Source organism: Xiphophorus hellerii, unplaced genomic scaffold (genome assembly GCF_003331165.1).
Source record: "Xiphophorus hellerii strain 12219 unplaced genomic scaffold, Xiphophorus_hellerii-4.1 PGA_scaffold_37__1_contigs__length_38988, whole genome shotgun sequence".
NCBI classification, from domain to species: domain Eukaryota; kingdom Metazoa; phylum Chordata; class Actinopteri; order Cyprinodontiformes; family Poeciliidae; genus Xiphophorus; species Xiphophorus hellerii.
This window is the reverse complement of record NW_022587612.1, coordinates 1-22,067: the sequence shown is the minus strand read 5'-3', so window position 1 is coordinate 22,067 and position 22,067 is coordinate 1. Positions and strand designations below refer to the sequence as shown.

At 38.5% G+C, this 22,067-nt stretch overlaps 2 long non-coding RNA genes across 3 annotated transcripts; both read right to left on the bottom strand.

The window, feature by feature from the left end:
- Positions 1-2,456: 2,456 nt before the first annotated feature.
- Positions 2,457-3,850, bottom strand: LOC116716398 (uncharacterized). 2 transcript variants are annotated; one of them, XR_004338454.1, is made up of 4 exons: positions 3,639-3,850; positions 3,419-3,480; positions 3,276-3,338; positions 2,657-3,101 (listed from the first exon to the last, which is right to left on the bottom strand). It is a non-coding gene; the product is annotated as an uncharacterized LOC116716398 (long non-coding RNA). The 2 variants fall into 2 exon arrangements; XR_004338453.1 differs by having other exon boundaries at positions 2,457-3,338.
- A 13,842-nt stretch (positions 3,851-17,692) lies between these two features.
- Positions 17,693-21,423, bottom strand: LOC116716396 (uncharacterized). The gene is made up of 3 exons (XR_004338451.1): positions 21,293-21,423; positions 19,420-19,480; positions 17,693-18,669 (listed from the first exon to the last, which is right to left on the bottom strand). It is a non-coding gene; the product is annotated as an uncharacterized LOC116716396 (long non-coding RNA).
- Positions 21,424-22,067: the final 644 nt, after the last annotated feature.

The following is a 22,067-nucleotide window of genomic DNA, read 5'->3' as shown; positions in this document are numbered from 1 at the left end:
CTGCAACTTCTAGAGCAACTTTGCATTAAAAGTGTCATAATAATAACATTAAAAGACAAGGACAGAACTGTATTGAATTGAATATATATATATAATGATGACATTAAAAGTGTCATTATTTCGACACTTTAATGTCATAATTAAAGTGTGAGGCTTTTAATTATGACAATTAAAATTAAAAGGCCTCACACCATATATATATATAATGTCATTATATACAGTATGTATGTATATATATATATACTGTATATATATAATGACATTAAAAGTGTCATTATTACGACACTTTTAATGTCATATTTAATAGTGTGAGGCATTTTAATTATGACAATTAAAATTAAAAGGCCTCACACCTTATATATATATATATTATATATATATATAGATATATATATATATATAATATATCTATCTATATCTCTTATATAATGTTTATCAGTTGTCTGTATTATATCTCTACTGTCTATCTATCTATGACATTACATTGTCATTATATGACACTTTTCATGTCATATTAAAAGTGAGGTTTAATTATGACTTAAAGGAAAAGGCCTCACACCTGGCGAGATAGGAACAGAGAGAGAAGAGAGATAGAGAGAGGAAGGAGAAGAGAGAGAGAGAGGAGAGGAGAGAGAAGAAGAGAGAGATAGAAGAGATACTAGATATAGAGAGATATATATATATATAATATATATAATATAATATATATATATAATATATAATATATTATACTGTACATAATGACATTAAAATTGTCATTATTATGACACTTTTAATGTCATAATTAAAAGTGTGAGGCCTTTAATTATGACAATTAAAATGAAAAGGCCTCACACCTTATATATATTAAGTTATGAAGCCTAGGCGCAAATTCAAACTGGAAGACTCTTTTATCCCCACCGGGACCCGTTAATTGAAGCGACCTGCCCACAATCGTCGACCTATCAACGCCGGACCAAGCCACGTCACGTCCAATCACCGACCAAGTCCCAGCTGATAAGGACCTTCATCCGTGGTGTCCTTCGCTCTCCAGCCGAGCTCAACCCACCACCACCCCTTGTCCTCCATTCGCCCGGTCCCGAGGCCCGCACCCTTCTTCAACCTTCACCACCAGTGCCGGGCCCCGGGAGATGACGTTCCTAACAGCATCGGGGATGCTCATCTGAAGCCTATCGCTAACGCTGCGATAACCGTTATCCCCAGCCGGGGCCCGAGCGCCAAAGACTTTAAATTCTGTTTGTCAATAAACTCTTCTAATTGTCTTCTCATCTCCGTCTGAGTCTCTCCAGATTGAAATTATATATATATATAATGTCATTATATACAGTATGTATATATATAATACACTGCCTGGCCAAAAAAAAAGTCGCCACCTGGATTTAACTAAGCAAATAGGTACAAGCCTCCTATTGGATAAGTACTGCATAGGCGATTATCTTTCAGCTGGCAACAAGTTATTTAACCCCAGCTGATGCAATGAGTAACTCCTCATTTCTTAAACAACCATGTCAAAAGACACATCCTGTGGTCGTGGAAAAGACGTTAGTCTGTTTAAGAAGGGTCAAATCATTGGCATGCATCAAGCAGAGAAAACATTTAAGGAGATTGCAGAAACTACTAGAATTGGGTTAAGAACTGTCCAACGCATCATTAAAAACTGGAAGGATGGAGGGGAACCATCGTCTTCCAGGAAGAAATGTGGTCGGAAAAAATCCTGAATGATCGTGATCGGCGATTACTTAAACGTTTGGTCAAATCAAATCGAAGAAAAACAACAGCAGAACTCAGGAGTATGTTTAATTGTGAACGCAAAAGCATTTCCACACGCACAATGCAAAGGGAACTCAAGGGGTTGGGATTGAACAGCTGTGTAGCCGTAAGAAAACCTCTAATCAGTAAGGCTAACCAGAAAAAAAGGCTTCAGTTTGCAAGGGAGCATAAAGATTGGACTCTGGAGGAATGGAAGAGGGTCATGTGGTCTGATGAGTCCAGATTTACCCTGTTCCAGAGTGATGGGCGCATCAGGGTAAGAAGAGAGGCAGGTGAAGTGATGCACCCATCATGCCTAGTGCCTACTGTACAAGCCTGTGGGGGCAGTGCTATGATCTGGGGTTGCTGCAGTTGGTCAGGTCTAGGTTCAGCAACATTGTGTGCCCAAAGAATGAGGTCAGCTGACTACCTGAATATACTGAATGACCAGGTTATTCCATCAATGGATTTTGTCTTCCCAAATGGAACGGGCATATTCCAAGATGACAATGCCAGGATTCATCGGGCTCACATTGTGACAGAGTGGTTCAGGGAGCATGAGACATCTTTTTCACACATGGATTGGCCACCACAGAGTCCAGACCTTAACCCCATTGAGAATCTTTGGGATGTGCTGGAGAAGGCTTTGCGCAGTGGTCAGACTCTCCATCATCAATACAAGATCTTGGTGAAAGATTAATGTGTAACACAGTAGAGAAGGGTATTACATATATTTTGGATAAATGGGCCAATAGGTTCGGCTATCGGAGCACAGTGGAGTGTTTAAATGACACACAAGGGCAGTTGGGTGTATTTAAAGAACTGGTTTTAGTGACAGAAAACACACAATTAACAGTTGCACAAAACACACAATTATGAAAATAAAATTACACACAATAAAATGAAAAAAAAAAGAAATAACAATAATACTTGGCCAAGTGCTAATTCTTAATTTCAAATAATTCGGGTGCACCCTGGTAATCTGCACTCCAAATTGTATTAGTCAGCAGATTAATCAAATTAATCCCAATTTGGTTTGATTCAACTTCATTCACAGGAGAATTTCCACCACAGCTGTGCGTCACAATGTCCGAAATAAAACAATCCAAACAGTATTGTCCAAAAATCAATAAAAAAAAAACAATAATAATGGAGAATGTCAGTTGTAGGTTTCACACATAACCGTGTGTGAAGATGTATGTTGCTCTCCTACCACACCGCAGGGTGCAGCATGACTCCAAATGGGATAGACGAAATCTGGTTCTCTCTTTAGGTCCAGGTGGGAAGGCTCGCCATCAATATCAAAGGAGGGATCCACTTCAGGAATGATCCAGTATAAAAAAAAACCTGACCTGTCAACAGACAGGACCAGCAGAAATACAGGACTTTACCAAGCCGTTCTAGCTTTAATCCTTCTTTCCAACACAGTAACAAAACATTACCTAGTTACTAAAACAACGGATATTTTTTTAACAACAATGTAACAAACGACAAAAACACAAATAAAAGGCTCCGAATATGCTCACCGATCTCAGTGCGACACACTTCAGACAACCGTATAGTGGGTCTCAATCCGGATGCGTGGGGCACTAAACGATGTAACAAGGCATATTTGATCTAAATAATATAAACTTAATAAAATAAAATTATGTTAAAGCCTAAATTTTACCTTTTATCTACGAAGAACAAGCTGAAATAACTGCCAGAAAGAGCCAACGATTCCTAACGGCTCTAACGGTAAAAAACTGAAGTTCAGTTTGTATTCATTTAATAAATAATTTCCAGCACAAAAGCTGGACAATCAACATAAAATCTATTTACAAAAGAGTTTATCCACAATACAGTTAATACAGCACGTAAAAAATACTTTTAACTGTCGGGATACATACTCTGGCGCTGCCCCGCTCAGCAGTCTCACCGCGTCGGATCTCTAGAGCAAAGCCAACGGTACTGCAGACCCGGGGGAGAAGGGCGGGATCCACAACGGCAGCCTGCACCCTGATTGGTCCAGACGCTCTGGAAACCAAACTTCTCATTGGCCAGGCAGACCACCCAGCTTCCTTAACCTCTTCTCTTAAAGTGGCATACCCACTTTATGTGGGTTACAAATGCAACACTGGATGGAAATAAACCTTTGACACTGCAGAAGCTTATTGAAACAATGCCACAGCGAATGCGGGCTGTAATCAAAGCTAAAGGCGGTCCAACAAAATATTAGAGAGTGTGACCATTTTTTGGTGGCGACTTTTTTTTTGGCCAGGCAGTATATATACTGTATATCAGAGGTGGGGACTCGAGTCACATGACTTGGACTCGAGTCAGACTCGAGTCGTTAAAATCACGACTTGAGACTTGACTTGAAAAAATGCTCAAAGACTCGGACTTGACTTTGACTTTCATGCCATTGACTTGGGACTTGACTCGACTTGAAGCTGTTTACTTGAAAAGACTTGATATTTTTTACTCAAAGTCTTAAAATTTAAAACACATTATTTATAAAGTGGCGTCATTAATTAATTTCACTCATTCCGTATCAATATGCGCAGACCGTCACTATGGTTTTCCTCTCTCCTTATGTATGTATGTGTACGTAGCTGCAGCACAACCAATCAAATTAACAGGATTTGGACGTTTAAAAAAACGCGGCAAAGCTACAGAGCTCAGGGAACGAAATACGAAATAACCGCTCGAATATGCTTCCGCGAGTAATTTCTTTTGGCTACGTAGGTTATGAACTTTCGACTAAAAAACGAACTGCAACTTGTAAAACATGCAAGAAGAGAATATCGGATGGAGATGCCACGACGTCCAACTTTGTCCGGCATTTGAAGCTTCACAAAGATCGGTAGGTGGCACTTTTCTTTTGCTGTAAGATAGTTGACTTTAGCTAACTTCGGGTTAGCATGTGTACTCCGGGTTAAATTGGTGATGATTTACCATAAATCCGGTCCTTCAAATGCCTCCACAAATAATGTGCACCGTGTTAGCTCAGGAAGCCGGTGGATAGTGAGCGGGGCTCCGGAACAGAAAGCAGATTCTGGACCTGAACACAGGGAACAGAGTCTCTCTGTCCCATCATGATGATGAGCCGGGTCTAGTATCATCTAAGGATGGTTGGTGTATTTGAAGACATCTACGTTGGGAAATTATATTGACAATATATTGTTTACTGCAGTCAGTGCATTAAGTCAACTGTTTTTGACTTAATGCACTGACCAGCGTGACTGTCACATGTGGCACAGAACCCATTTCCAAGTAGTATAGCTTTGCTGGGAAAAAAAAAAAAAGACCAAATACAGTGACTGTCCCAAATAAATTTTGTGTTTAGAATATCTGTCCCATATTTACGGAGGACTGAAACTAACATACTTAGAAATAAAAGCAGAAAAATAAATGCACCAGACCTTCCTGAGTTTACTTGTGATAACTTCATTTATACTTATTTCATTTTTTGAAAACTATGATTGTTGTAGTGTTGATGTTTATTTATGAATAGAAGGAGTAAACTGAAGTCAAATGTAATTCATGAATGGCTGTAATTTATTTTCTGACATCTGTTTACTTCTGACAGATTTGAAGAATACCAGATGAATAAGAGGATCACAAATGAACCTCAAATACGTATTTTAAAAAGAACAAATGGTCTAATATTTGAATTTTATGTATAATTGCAAATTATATAAAAAAAAAATAAAATAAAAACGACTCGAAATGACTTGAAATTAAAGGTTCCTGACTTGAGACTTGACTCGACTTTTGCCTGTCTTTACTTGAGACTTGACTCGGACTTGAGGACAGAGACTTGAGACTGTTAAAGAGGAAAGTTATTATGTTAGCTTAAATTTTGGAAAAAGCATGGCTCTCCTTTTCCTCCTGTTAGCCGGGTCGCGAGCGGATGTCATCACGGCTGCAAAAGTACGGCGAAACAGAATGACGTCACAGATCACAGAGTTTAATCTCATACAAAGCAATCGACAACAAAGCTGCAGAGATACAGAGATATGCATTTTCTCATGAAAATAAAAACACACAAGGGAAGACAGACGAACACAAAACATATAAGACAGACAAAGGCGCCCTCGTGGAGAAAAGATGAAAAAAACTCTCTCAGCCCCTCTCCGGTGCTGCCCTGAAATTTTAACCAAAGAGGCGTTTCCCTATTTAATATATGCAAAGAAGGCGTTCTGCTCTTCGACCAATTAGAACTCCCTCAGGCCCCCAAAGAAAGTTGTGACTTCCTGATTTATAGCAAAGGTGTCTGTTTTTTTATCTAAGCAAAGGCGGACCACTTCGTGCCCATCGCTGCCTGATACGGAAGATCCCTGGCGCCAAACGTCCTAAGATGAGATTTCACAGACACCTCCGTAGTCCCCACTTCCATTGGAATGCAAATTTATTGCTCTGGTGTGGGGGAGGCAAAGGGCCCTGCTCTGTCTGCTTACCGCATCTCAGACGAGACCTGTTCCAAATAAGAGTATTGTATATAACTGTTACACATGTCGTAGATTAACTGTATTAAGCGCCAACAAATAATCATTTTCCTTTACAAGACTTACTTGAGACTTGCAACACAGTGACTTGGTCACACCTCTGGGTCAATTCTTTACCCAGATCCGTTTATTTATTTATTTATTTATTTACCGTTGAAGCTGTGTTAAAAGATAAAGCAGTCTAACATCGCTATTTAAGGCGTAATATTTCACATGGCAAATAATTGATAGAAGAGTAATAGAAAACCAACAGACGCAGCGGTCATCACATGCTGTTCGAACAGGTGATTCAATGTAATTGAATCATTAAATGTTCAGACTGGGCGGCGTGGACAACCGCCCAGGGCATCATCATGTGGGCCGCATCATGATGAAGTGACTGTATCTATACTGAAATAATATATTCTGGACACCTTTTATATATATATTTAAAAAACCTGTACTTTCTTTGGCACTTTTTCAGATGGTGGGTAGTAGGGAATTTTCCATAAAAAAGAAATCTATAAAACGATCTGTATTTTCAGTCTGCAAAATGAAACAAAACTACTAAACATAGCCATAAATAACTGTTTTTATCTGATGAAGCAGCCTAATAAACATCTTAGAAGGAAGTTTCAATGAAATGCATTAAAAAAATAAACATTTTGGTGCAAGTCAAAAATTCCCTAAAATTAGATATTTTAAAAAACAAACAAAAAATCCCTGTTTTCTACCACCAATATCTATGAAACTATTAAAGATGGCCAAAATGGATGACTTTATATTATTCAGCGGCCTAATTTATCTTTAGTAGAGAAGTTTTATTTATTTGTATGAAAGATACAAATTTGAGAAGTGGTCAAAAAAATACACAATTTTGTCAATTTTTGAATTTTTTTTCCGTCGGTCAAATTAGCTCTGGTAGCATTTTTGTGGCCTAATAAATCTTTATTAAACAGTCCCAGACCCCTACAAAAAATTGAGCTTGTTAAGATTACATAGTCGGCTGGAAAAAATAGCTTTTGGGGCTTGGTTTCCAAAAGCCCCAAAAGCCTCCGTCATAATCGCCCTTTAGCCATTTCCCGAATCAGAAGCTACAATCGGAAGCCAAATTCAGCTTTGATCCAGACGGTCAGTTAGGATCGCCGCCACAGTTAGAGGACTGGACTGACGTTTCCTTCTGTGCAGTCCGGTTCTGTTTAGGATCCTGCTCATCATGCTATTAATGGTTTTAACCACAGTGCAAAGCAGCATCCGTGTCTCTCCATGTTTTAGACCAAACATGAAGGGAAACTTGACCAAGGGAAGCTAGTACAGTTAGCCACTGTGCTAGCCTAGCATAAAACCGCCACTTCCTGGACATACAATTATCACGTTTAAACAAGATACGTATCACGTCTAAGATAAGTATCACGCTATAACGTGATGGCACTCTAAATATTTTTTTTCCTGTGTGATAGCATTGCGCTTCCATACAAATCAAACCAAAATTAATACTGTTCCATCTGAGGACAGTCGGGAATAAAACCCACTTCCGTTTTTCAGTTGAATGTGTTTGGCTCATTTGTCTACACTGGGCCACCCATATATACAAGCATGAACAGCAGCCTAATAGGATTAAAGATAAAAAAGTGTGTAACACCCCCAGCCCCAAATGAAGGATTGTGGCTTTACTGATGAACGTGAGGTTTATTGGAAAGTTAACCCTGAGTTTCATTGTAATAGCTGTATGCACAAACACACACACACACCCCCACACACACACACACACAAAAAGGACAGTGTAAGCTACAAAAACACAACCAGAACATTTCAACTAAAATAATATTCACCTCTAAAAATATCAACTCTAATTCAAAACTATGCCCTAGTGTTTATATACAACAAATTCACAATTTCAATCGATTACAAAATTAGAACCGTCCTTATTTACAAAACAAACATACCTTGTGCCTCTATCAAGGGGTTCGCTAATAACTAGACACATTTTAACACGTTGTTGTAACTTGTCTTCTGTTCCTTTCTGTCGTTAAGCTGCCATTCTACAACATATATAGAGCAAAAATAAAAATAAAATAACATCAAATCAAAAACTGGAAGTCATATGTTATACAAAATAAAACGAGATAAAGGAAAAAAGCCCTTAAGATGTCTAAATGAGAAACGGCCACAGTTTAACCTGAGTTCATCAAACACTTTTCCTCACAAAAACCTCTTTTGATGAGGAAAACACTGTTGAGCAGATTCAATGGGAAACCGGGTGATTGTGTTTTGCACATTGTTAAGCCCATATCAATTACAGCCACATTGGCAGAAACTAGTCTAATATGTTGGGAAAAGTTTCATTTGTCTTAATATGAACGAATTTATTTGGAAATGTTTTAATGGTTTGAAACATCTCCTTTACTAGAAGGTGGGAATCACTTCAGAGCTTTTCCTGGTTACCATAGCAATAGCAACTAATGCGACACTTCTACCTGACTGATGATGTCACTAGGATCAGATGCTTTGTGTCATAGAGCTATGACATCAGCTCTGAAACCTCTTAAATAGTTTGTCACTTGTGTTCTAGAGCCAGACTTGCAGAACCCAGCGGATTTATAGTTAATTGTTCTCTTTTCATTGTTAGACAGAAACGGAAGATGGATTCCCGTCAATTACCTAAGATTATTAATCCTTTGCTAAGGACAAGACAGAAGACGGAACCGAATGAAGAATCGAACCGACTTCGAGAACAGGAAGAATCTTTAAACACCTATGTTTCTTACTGGACTAAATACACTAAAGATACGGAACCTGAAAGAAAAATGACGGAAAGACTGCTGAGCCAAAGAGCTCCCTACGCGTCCACAGCTTATTACAGCGAGGTTTCTGGAAAAGACAAACTGTTTAAAAAGCCTTTAAAAGTAAAAGAAATGGCTAAGCGGGAGTCAAATGAAGGCTTTCCGCCTATATTTCAAAACACGCGTCCTGAAAAGGTTCCATCTCAACAGGATTGCAAGAAAATTGTTTATAACAATCTGGATGAAATAAAGAAAAAAGAAACTGCTAGTTACATCCTTTTGGAGGAAAAGCGTCGTGCAGAGAGGGCCAAGCAGCATTTACACCAAAAGTTACAAGAGGAACAAGAGAGGGAGAAGAAAGATAAAATGAAACAGATTCTGACTGATACATGGGACACCCAGGTTCAATATAAAAAGCAGAAAAACATGGAGAAGGCTGAAATTGAAAGGCAACAAATGGCTGCCATAATGCAGTCAGATAGACTGCATAAAAATGAAGAAATGGAAATGAAGAGACAGAAGAAAGAGAAAAGCCGGAATTTTTTGAGACATAATGAGATTCAACTTAACCAAAAAGAGCAAAAGAAATCTAGAGGGGACAGTTTAAAGAATATATTAAAGAAAGAAACTGATTATGATGTTCTTTTACACAATAAGCAATGCAACAAGATGGCCAAGGATGAAGTTACCAAATTATCACATCAAATACAGCAGCAGGAGAAAACTCCGAAGCAAAAACCTCTGGCTGATGAATTGGCTACTAGACATCAGTACATTGATGACAAGGACAGGAGTCGTGAAATACGTCAAAAATTAGTGTACAACCAACTGTCCCTAATAAAGAAGAAAGAAGACGCGAAAAGGACAATTATGGAAGATAGGTCATTGAAAGAAATGAAACATCGGGAAGCTGCAGAGCAGAAGCTTGAAAAACTGGCGAAAGAGAAAAAAGCTGCAGCTACCAAGTCTCTGACCGACTCGTGGGATTATCAGATACGACGCAAACAGCAGGAGAAGAAGGAACTTCGTGAGGCTGAGAGGAAAGACATGTTATCCTTAATTGAGTTAGAGAGAGTGTGTGGAGGTGAACGTATTAAAAGTATCCATCTTGACAAATGCAAACAGCCTGTTTATGACGACGTTAAGGAGACTCTGCCAGCAGCAAGACCAGAGAGAAGTTGCTCCAAGTCCTGTGAGGGAAGAACGACGTATTCTGACAAACATGATGAAGGAAAAACCAGCAAGGTTTGCAGACCTTCACTGAGCTGTCAGAAAGTTACCAATACCAATACTGTCAAACTTCCCTCACTAAACTCCAAATCTGTGCACGTCTCTAAGAATTGCCAACAGAGTTCTAAAAAAGGAAAATTCCCATCCAAGGAAGTTTGGGATGCCGCTCTTAGGCTGCCGGCCACATGAACCGACAAGCAGAAGAAGATGGATGGATGGATGGACGGACGGACGGATGGATGGATGGACAGACGGACGGATGGATGGACGGATAGATGGATGGATGGACGGATGGATGGATGGATGGATGGATGGACGGATAGATGGATGGACGGACTGATGGATGGATAGATGGATGGATGGATGGACGGATAGATGGATGGACGGACGGATGGCTCTTCAAACCAGTCTTTCCTTTTCTCTTCAGCCTGTCTGTGAAAACAGCGGCTTTCACTTATCATTTACAAAACATCTTTGTAATATTTTCCGTTAGCAACGTCAGACATATGAGGCCTTAGCTTTGAAGGTAGCATAAGTCATTTTAACAAAAGGTTTTCTCTGGGTGCTCCAGTTTTCCTACAAAAACAATAGACAGACAGACAGACAGACAGACAGACATTGTCTGTAATTTTATTTATTAGTAAAATTAAGTAATCCTTCTTCAAATATAAGTTTTCTCTGGGTGCTCCAGTTTCTCTAAAAACACAAGTGACAGACAGACAGACAGACAGACATTGTAATTTGCTCTCTTAGTAAAATCAACTAATCTTGCTTCAAACTAAAGTTTTCTCCGGAGCTCCGGTTTCTCTACAAACACAAATGACAGACATACAGACAAACAGATAGATATTGTCTGTAATTTTGTCTATTAGTTAAATAATTCTACTTTAAACATAAATTCTCTCCGGGTCTCTACAAACATGATGCTACATAGGTTAGCTAGCTAAAATAGATAGGTCTATCAATAGGTAGGCAGGTAGAAAGATACCTGCCTACCTATTGATAGACAGGCAGGTATACCTACCTGTCTATTAGGTAGGTATACCTGTCAGTGCATAAGACTGACATGACATCATAAACATGACATAACATCTGTCATGAACATGAAGGAGTCTTTATGAATGTTCATGACTGTTGTCATGAAGTGTCATTCGGTAAATAATGACACTTTTAATGCAAAGCTGCATTAAAAGTGCCAACTTCGCATTATTTTGAAAATAAAGTCACTTTAATGCAAGGTTGGCACTTTTAATGGACTTTCACTGCAACTTCTAGAGCAACTTTGCATTAAAAGTGTCATAAAATAACATTAAAAGACAAGGACAGAACTGTATTAAATTGAATATATATATAATGATGACATTAAAAGTGTCATTATTTCGACACTTTAATGTCATAATTAAAAGTGTGAGGCCTTTTAATTATGACAATTAAAATGAAAAGGCCTCACACCATATATATTAAGTTAATATATATATATGATGTCATATATACAGTATGTATATATATATATATACTGTATATATATATAATGACATTAAAAGTGTCATTATTACGACACTTTTAATGTCATATTTAATAGTGTGAGGCATTTTAATTATGACAATTAAAATTAAAAGGCCTCACACCTTTATATTACTATATTTATAGAGGAGATAGATAGAGATTAAGGAGAAGAGAGGAGGAGAGAGAGAGGAGCAGATAAGAATAGATAGAGATAACTAGAGATAGAGAATGACATTAAAATTGTCAGATTATGACACTTTAATGTCATAATTAAAGGTTTGAGGCCTTTAATAGGACAAAAAAGAAAAGGCCTCACACCTATAGAGAGATATAGATATATATAGATAGAGAATATATTATATATAATAATATATAATATATATATAATATATATATAATGTCATTATATACAGTATGTATATATATATTATACACTGCCTGGCCAAAAAAAAAGTCGCCACCTGGATTTAACTAAGCAAATAGGTACAAGCCTCCTATTGGATAAGTACTGCATAGGCATCTTTCAGCTGGCAACAAGTTATTTAACCCCAGCTGATGCAATGAGTAACTCCTCATTTCTTAAACAACCATGGCAAAAGACACATCCTGTGGTCGTGGAAAAGACGTTAGTCTGTTTAAGAAGGGTCAAATCATTGGCATGCATCAAGCAGAGAAAACATTTAAGGAGATTGCAGAAACTACTAGAATTGGGTTAAGAACTGTCCAACGCATCATTAAAAACTGGAAGGATGGTGGGGAACCATCGTCTTCCAGGAAGAAATGTGGTCGGTAAAAATCCTGAACGATCGTGATTGGCGATTACTTAAACGTTTGGTCAAATCAAATCGAAGAAAAACAACAGCAGAACTCAGGAGTATGTTTAATTGTGAACGCAAAAGCATTTCCACACGCACAATGCGAAGGGAACTCAAGGGGTTGGGATTGAACAGCTGTGTAGCCGTAAGAAAACCTCTAATCAGAAAGGCTAACCAGAAAAAAAGGCTTCAATTTGCTAGGGAGCATAAAGATTGGACTCTGGAGGAATGGAAGAGGGTCATGTGGTCTGATGAGTCCAGATTTACCCTGTTCCAGAGTGATGGGCGCATCAGGGTAAGAAGAGAGGCAGGTGAAGTGATGCACCCATCATGCCTAGTGCCTACTGTACAAGCCTGTGGGGGCAGTGCTATGATCTGGGGTTGCTGCAGTTGGTCAGGTCTAGGTTCAGCAACATTGTGTGCCCAAAGAATGAGGTCAGCTGACTACCTGAATATACTGAATGACCAGGTTATTCCATCAATGGATTTTGTCTTCCCAAATGGAACGGGCATATTCCAAGATGACAATGCCGGGATTCATCGGGCTCACATTGTGACAGAGTGGTTCAGGGAGCATGAGACATCTTTTTCACACATGGATTGGCCACCACAGAGTCCAGACCTTAACCCCATTGAGAATCTTTGGGATGTGCTGGAGAAGGCTTTGCGCAGTGGTCAGACTCTCCCATCATCAATACAAGATCTTGGTGAAAGATTAATGCAACACTGGATGGAAATAAACCTTTGACACTGCAGAAGCTTATTGAAACAATGCCACAGCGAATGCGGGCTGTAATCAAAGCTAAAGGCGGTCCAACAAAATATTAGAGAGTGTGACCATTTTTTGGTGGTGACCTTTTTTTTTGGCCAGGCAGTGTATATACTGTAATATATAATGACATTAAAAGTGTCATTATTATGACACTTTTAATGTCATAATTAAAAGTTTGAGGCCTTTAATTATGACAATTAAAATTAAAAGGCCTCACACCTTATATAATTAACTTATATATATAATATATATAATAAATATTAATTATAATATATATATATATTATATATTAATAATAATATATAAAATATATATATACTGTATATATATATATATATATATATATATATATATATAGCTGGTTGGATAGCTCAATAGATAAGGCATCAGTATATCAGTATAGTCTGGGTCCTTAGGCAAGACCGTTCAAGCTACTGCCTACCTCATACCATGAGAGACACAAAAATGCATAACATGCCGGCTCAGACGTCGCCCGGCCAAACAAGGTCTGCGTCAGGTGTTGGGGAACCAGAGCACCTTGATGACAAATGGGCTACTGGAACAAGACGGAAATGGGCGAGAGATGAAAATGTGGATCTGTTGGAATGCTACTACTCAAGTAACCCTAATCAGAGAGGTTACATGCAAAGACTGGTGAAGGAATGGTTACTTCGACATCCCCAGTCAACACTAAGCGCTAAACAACTAGTAGCTCAGTGTTCCAACATCCGCAAACGGCAACTGCTATCACAACTTGAGATTGACGAGATACAACACAAATGCTACGGCAAAAAGGAGGAACCTGGATGTCAGAACTGTGACATGTAGTTAAGTCCCCACCCAGTCAGGGGATACACGGCCCCCCGAATCAGAGCGAATCAGAGCTGAACGAGACGGCTGCTGACCTGAGAGAGAAAATCATGACCCGAATGACAACCAGACCTTCTCGGCGCCAATTACAACGGCTGAGTGAAGTACCATCAGAGATCATTGAGAATGTGAATGCAGCATTGAATATTATACCATTGAATAGCAATACCAAGCGACTGCAACATCAGGAAAAAGGAGCACGAGAAACTAGAGAAATACCAGGGCCTCAGGGAGGAACTGGAGAGGGCCTGGAAGGTGAAGGTCATCGGGGCCCTCGGGGCAGTCACCCCCAATCTGGACCAATGGCTACAACAGATCCCAGGAACAACATCAGACATCTCAGTCCAGAAATGCAGTCCTTGCACAGCCAAGATACTGCGCAGAACCCTCAAGCTCCCAGGCCTCTGGTAGAGGACCTGAGCTCAGAGGATAAGAGGATAAGAGCGGGTGGTTCTTATCAGAGGATAAGAACCACCCGCTCTTATGGGTGGGTGAGAAGGGAATTTTTTTTTTATATACTGTATATAATGACATTAAAAGTGTCATAATAATGACAATTAAAAGTGTGAGGCCTTTAATTATGACAATTAAAAGGCTTCACACCTTATATACATTAATTTCCCAAATCTCTCTGGAGTCACTTAAATAATGTCCAACTAAAGAACAGAACAGAATGTTAGGATGTTTCTGTGTGAACAAAAAGGTGTTTGGTACTGAAACTATGACAGGCCCACTTCATGAACTGTGAACTGAAATAGTAAAACTCGACTCATCATGTCTACTTTTCTATAAATGGACAAACATTCTTGTAAAAAAGGCCAACAGCCGCATAATGTTCAAATAAAAATAAGGGTAATTAAATTTCTAAGTATGATTTTCAAATAAAGTTCAGGTTAATGACTAGTTTTCACTAGTCATTAACCTGAACTTCTACCTTGATAATAAACTGGTTTTAGGTTTATTAATCCTATGAATTTAGGAAAAAGTTCTTCAATGACTTTAAATGCAGTTTTGAGTAGATTTGATTTTAATTTCTGGGAGAGCAGATCACACCAGGACTGTCTCTCCACAGCTGCTTGTGTCTCATTAATGTTGGCAGGTATGATGTGATCTTGAGATTCTGTTTCAAACTGAGTTTATACACCTCTGGAAAACATTTAAAGTTTCTCTGATTTGACTCTTTATAGGTATATGTTTGAGTAAAATGAATATTGTTTACTCTATGAATTACTGACAACATATTTCTTCATTCTGTTTGTGAATGTATGTAAATAAGCAGTTAGATTTAGAAAACTGCACCAGCAAATATCTTTTCATGGGTCTTAGCCTTACTGGGGGCTAAGCACCCCTAAAAGTCAGATCCTAGACTGGTTCTGACTTTTAGGTCTGATCTAAAAGTTCAGACCTGAATGAGTGACATCATTCATTCTGTGGAAAAACAGATTGCTCTTATGGATGCAGTAGATGATGTTTTTAAAGAGCGATCCAGTCAGGAAATGTCAGTAAAACGTTTGTTTGTTCAATGCCATGTGGAGCCTGAGATCTCATACTTTGATCTCAGGCCTTATATTATTATTATTATATACTTGGGATCATGGCTCAGATTGAATACACCAAAAAACTTGAAAAAGTAATTGCCTTACACTGAAGAGGATTTGATCTTGATAATGTGCATTTCAAGAAGCCAACCACAGACAAGTGAGCTGTTGGCTCCAGATCTGTTGGCTCCAGATCAGCAGGATTCATGTCATGAAGTAACTTTTTCACTCGCCAGACATTGAACCAACAGAGAACTAGATTACATCACAAGTGGTAAAAAACCAAGAAATGTAGATGACTTGTTAAATAGTACAGCTCTGGAATGGAATCCATCTCTGATATTTAGCAGTGTATATCAATGGGGTCAACTCCATACACTTCATTCATTTAATCATAGAACAAAGTGATTACACAATTAATGAGTAGTACAGGGACGCTCGCTATTATTCAGTTTATAGAGTGAAAGGAGTTTTCCTGACTTTTTTTTTTCCCCCATGTTTTGATTTGAAACAGAACAGATCAGAGGTGGGGACTCGAGTCACATGACTTGGACTCGAGTCAGACTCGAGTCGTTAAAATCACGACTTGAGACTTGACTTGAAAAAATGCTCAAAGACTCGGACTTGACTTTGACTTTCATGCCATTGACTTGGGACTTGACTCGACTTGAAGCTGTTTACTTGAAAAGACTTGATATTTTTTACTCAAAGTCTTAAAATTTAAAACACATTATTTATAAAGTGGCGTCATTAATTAATTTCACTCATTCCGTATCAATATGCGCAGACCGTCACTATGTTTTTCCTCTCTCCTTATGTATGTATGTGTACGTAGCTGCAGCACAACCAATCAAATTAACAGGATTTGGACGTTTAAAAAAACGCGGCAAAGTTACAGAGCTCAGGGAACGAAATAGAAATAACCGCTCGAATATGCTTCCGCGAGTAATTTCTTTTGGCTACGTAGGTTATGAACTTTCGACTAAAAAACGAACTGCAACTTGTAAAACATGCAAGAAGAGAATATCGGATGGAGATGCCACGACGTCCAACTTTGTCCGGCATTTGAAGCTTCACAGAGATCGGTAGGTGGCACTTTTCTTTTGCTGTAAGATAGTTGACTTTAGCTAACTTCGGGTTAGCATGTGTACTCCGGGTTAAATTGGTGATGATTTACCATAAATCCGGTCCTTCAAATGCCTCCACAAATAATGTGCACCGTGTTAGCTCAGGAAGCCGGTGGATAGTGAGCGGGGCTCCGGAACAGAAAGCAGATTCTGGACCTGAACACAGGGAACAGAGTCTCTCTGTCCCATCATGATGATGAGCCGGGTTTAGTATCATCTAAGGATGGTTGGTGTATTTGAAGACATCTACGTTGGGAAATTATATTGACAATATATTGTTTTGACAGGTCAGAGAAAAGAGGAAAAAACTGCTGTTATGGTTCTTTGTATTGTGCTGTGGAAATGTCAGCATTTTCGTCTTTTTTGATTGAATATCAAGTTTAACAGAACTGGGCAATAAAGTGGTCCAATTTAAAAATGTTTTTTATACTTTGTGTTCAGCTACACATGTTCTATCATTTGAGATAAATACATATTTTAAAACGAACAAATGGTCTATTATTTGAATTTTTTGTATAATTGCAAATTATTAAAAAAAAAATAAAATAAAAACGACTCGAAATGACTTGAAATTAAAGGTTCCTGACTTGAGACTTGACTCGACTTTTGCCTGTCTTTACTTGAGACTTGACTCGGACTTGAGGACAAAGACTTGAGACTTACTTGAGACTTGCAACACAGTGACTTGGTCACACCTCTGGAACAGATTCATAAAAGCTATAAGGATTCAAAATTTACTCAAATTTAAGATTTACACTTATTTTAAATAAAAGTACCGTATTTGCTATATCAATGTATCATGAGATAGTAAAAGTGGTATTCATTAGACGAAAGATAGAAAAACTGGCCTTTATTTAGTCTTTTTACATATGGCTTTAGCTTTTCTTTTATTACAAATAAGTTTTACAAAACGATTCTGAGGACTTCTGAATCAAGCAGAGGTGGAAAACAAAAAAAACAAAAACAAAACTAAGAGGCTGACAACAATGACGCGTTTGCCATCAGATGCCCCCAACTTTCAGCATGACTGCGGCTGAAAGACAGCAACCGGCCGTAAAAAAAAAAAAAGACAGCAAGAGAACATTTTGTCGACACACGGCAGCAAAACGGACGAGACGAACAAGATGGACAGAGGTGGTGACATTTTTTTTTCCCCCAGAATCACAGGAAGAAAAAGCAAGAACCGCGGAGTCGACGCGAGTCCCTTTCCTGTGCCTGACGAGGCTCATTTACATCACGACAGTTTACATCTCGTAGAGCTTCCAGCCGCTGGTCTGAAACCACCGACATCAGAGCAGGTTAAAAGAAGGCCGGTTCACCCCGTTCGGCCCAGTGTTGAGAAACAGTTACTCTCTGCACAGTGAGCGGCGCTCGTCAGCCGCCGCCACAGATTTCTAAACTTCATCAGTATTTTTCCTACAGGTCTAAGGACTAAATTACAGCTCCTTCAGTTATTTGATTCAGTGGAATTAGAAGACATTATCAGAAAGATCAAATGCATACATAGAAACCATCAACACCCCATCACATTAGATTGCACTGCATTAAAATTTCACTTTTCAAGGATCCACCAAACTGGCACATGATGTGTATTTAAAAAAAAAAAAAAAAGTTGTTTTCGGACACGTTTTTTTTTTTTTTCCTCCCTCCTGGTAAAGTTCGTCAACGGCGACCGTCGTTCCAAATCCCTGTCAGAGAAGGTGTTGCATAAGCAGGATGTGAAGTCTCTTGCATACGGAGGCGTCTCATGTCTCTCTCCTCGCCTTCTTCTTCTTCGCAGGTTTGGGCACTTGGCTCTCTTCGATTTTTTCTGTGGAAACGAGGCAAAGAACACCTTCAACGCATGAGGCAGAAAATTTAATCATGGAGAACTAGTCGTTTTGAAAAGTTGAAGCACAATAGAACTCTTGGATTACCAAAAAAAAAAAAAAAACAACTTTCTGTGATTTTCTTTTAGTTTTGCAATTTTTTGGGAACAAGTCTGACTTTTCAGCATTTAAAATGCCTAATCCAAGACATTTTGTACTTGCCTGACCAAATTACCCCGACTCCTATAATGAGCTCAGCAGATGAGCAGTTCCACCAGGTGTTTTGCTAATTGCTGCTGGCTAGTCTGAAGGAGCTGAGTGGAGAGTTGTAAAGGAGGGCCGCTCTGTGAGGCAGAAAGCTGGAAACTGAGGAGGAGCTACGTCTTAAAGGCGGAGCTAAGTCCTGCCAGGTGTTTGGCACAGGTGAATGGTTGCCATGGGAGATTAAAGTATTTATTGAAAATTTATGAAAGAAACACTCCAGATACGCTAATGTAAAACAAAAAAAAAATAAGTTGATTTATGATGATACTGTCCCTTTAATAACTCTTATTAATTGTCTTACAACTTTTCTTTTTTACCAAATAGAAAAATTAAAGCAAAATAGATTTTTAGTTGTTTACTTTGATAACAAAATTTACTGATTCGTTAGTTTTTACTTAGAAAAAGGTATGACTACACTGCAAGTATAATCAAAACATGCCTGAACAGCGCCCCCTTGAGAAGCATTGGACCAAGTGCGACGTTCTTACTTTGCTCTGTCGAAGCAGGAAGGTTGTTCTGCTTGTAAGCGGGCTCTCCATCGGTTGGCTTCTGTATAGCAAAAAATAAATAAATAAATATATATTATACTGTATATTAGAAATTCAGACTAGAAATAGAAACAATAAAGGTGCGTCGCATCGGTCAAGCAGAAAAGGGATGAACCTCAGTTTTTGGGTCACTCACTGTTCCTTTTACCTCACATCACACTCAGCGTAACAGAGGAAAACCAATAACTGTGTTACGTAAAATAAGAGCTTGGTACAATCAGATAAAGCACCGGCGGTACTGGAACAGTTCACCGAGACAACATCTTGCTCGTCATGTGAATCAATAACTTATTATCCAGCATTTCTTTAATAAACTGCAGCTATGAGTCATCCAGTGAATCACATCTGGTCCAGAAAATACGTCCCTTTGTTTGCAGCGGCTAATTTACCTGAATGTCAAGAGAGCTGACAGAATCAGTACCTGAGAATGTTGAACACCAAAAATGAAAGTGCGACTGCAGACCTGATATACAATTAATCTCATTTGTATTTAGACAATTACAAGAAAAAAAAATCAATTGATTAAAAAAAAGTATTCTTAGCATTTTTTTTTTTTCAATCTGATTTGAAAGTATATTCCTAGATTGTTCTTTAAGTGCCATAAATTTAAGGAGAAATAAGTGTGATTACATTTTTTTTTCCATAATAGAGCAACTGTACAATAATACTCTATTTTGTGTTCCAGCTAATCTGGACATGTTGCGCTGGATTGTTGGTGGCTATTAGCTATGTTTGCTACTAGCGGACAACAAATTTAGCTAACATACAGCAACAAGTTACTTTTAACTTCTAGTCTTTGGCTCCTGGTGATTTTAAATCCATTAGTCACCTTAACATTCGTTTAGCAGAGCTTTACTTTCAAACAAGTGCAAAGCAAACATCAGGGTGTTAAAAAAAGCCGTTTCCAGTTTCCTTAGTCTCTACAAAAATATGTAGTTGCCATTAATATATATTCATAGAGTAGATAATCATAAGTCCTAATAAAAATAATATTTTTATTGATTGTGTAGCGTGGTCTTCGTTGACTGTATTAGTTTTCTTATTGAGTAAAATTAAAAGATGATCTCAGATCAGTAAACAATAACAGTCCGAAACTGCATTGACGTTCTCTCTGACTTTTAGTGTTTGTCCAGCCTTGGCACTGAAAACCCCTCAGATAAATAAATCACATTAAAAGTGTTCTAGTTTTCGTGTGTGTTTCAAAAGAAGAGGTGACACTGCACCAGCTGGAACGCAGCCAGCCTTACAGGGTGACTCTAATCCGGGGACTTTACAGTCATTCTGAATCAGGGAATCTGAATGAATGCCATGTGGTGCCGGTAAACTCCGGCCAAACGAGACCAGAGCACTCCTGGGCTAAGACGGATTTATCTAATTCTTTGGACAGATGGAAAGTAGGTTTGCATGACTGTGATTTGGGATGTTAAAGTCACACAAAGGTGTTTACTGTCCACTAGTTAGAGAGGTCGTCTAGCAAAACAGTCAAGTGTCGCCTTAGTTTCACAGAGAAAACCATAAAGTAATCAGAAAATCTAGCTTCAAACAGAGCAGGAACAACCCTTACCTTTATATTATATTAATAACACTTGTCGATTAATTCATCTTACAGCAAAAGTACCAAAGGCGTACTAGATATAGTGCCTTGCAGCAATATTAATACCCCTTAAATTTTCCCATATTTTTATGTCACAGTAACAAACTTCAATGTATTTCAGCAGGGTTTTGTATGATAGACCAGGTAGTGCATAGTAGCGTGTTGGGTGGAAAACAAACTGTGAAGTTCTACTTATAACTTTGTTTTTAGGATACTTACTGGCATCATCCATGACATCCAGGTCATTGGCCAACTCGGCACTGGTCAGATGATACTTTTCTGGATCACTGAGGGCCGTGAGCAGGATGAGCAACACCACGGCATTGATGAGCTTTAGGGACACAGGACATACGGGTAAGAAACGGGCAAATTACAGTGGAGCTGTAGAACTTAAAATGCACACATGAACTCTAGGTGTTGTGCAGGACGTAAATGGATGTTATAAACACGGGAACGTTAAAGGTCTGCTTGGAAATTTGTGTTTTTGGTGCAACACAATCTCTGGCTTGTGCAGTTCGTTACGCTGATGACTCATTCATCCCTATTGATGGGGTGAAGCAACGGAGCATTCTTCGCATTCAATAGGCAACCTGACACCAAACCTGCTACCTGAAGAGACCTGCTGCTGATTTATTAATATCAGGCAGAAAAAGGATTTTTCCACAGGCCCTTTAAATTGACTTCAAAATGCTGCTGAGTTTTCCCCTCGTTTTCAATTAGGAGACAATAACCCGGAATAAACTGTGATAGTTGCCTACATTTAGCTGCACACCTCATCTGCTGCGCTAGTTATAGCCTAACGATCTTAGAGGTAAACAATAACAAACTATTGGCCTGTCACGATAACATTTTACTGGACGATAAATTATCACAGAAATTATTGCGATAAAAGAAAACATTATTATTACGTTATTTTGAGACCGTTTTTAAGTCATGTGTATAACAGCATAATAATTCAAATTCAGCCCTCTGCGAGATCAATAAGTTTCAATTT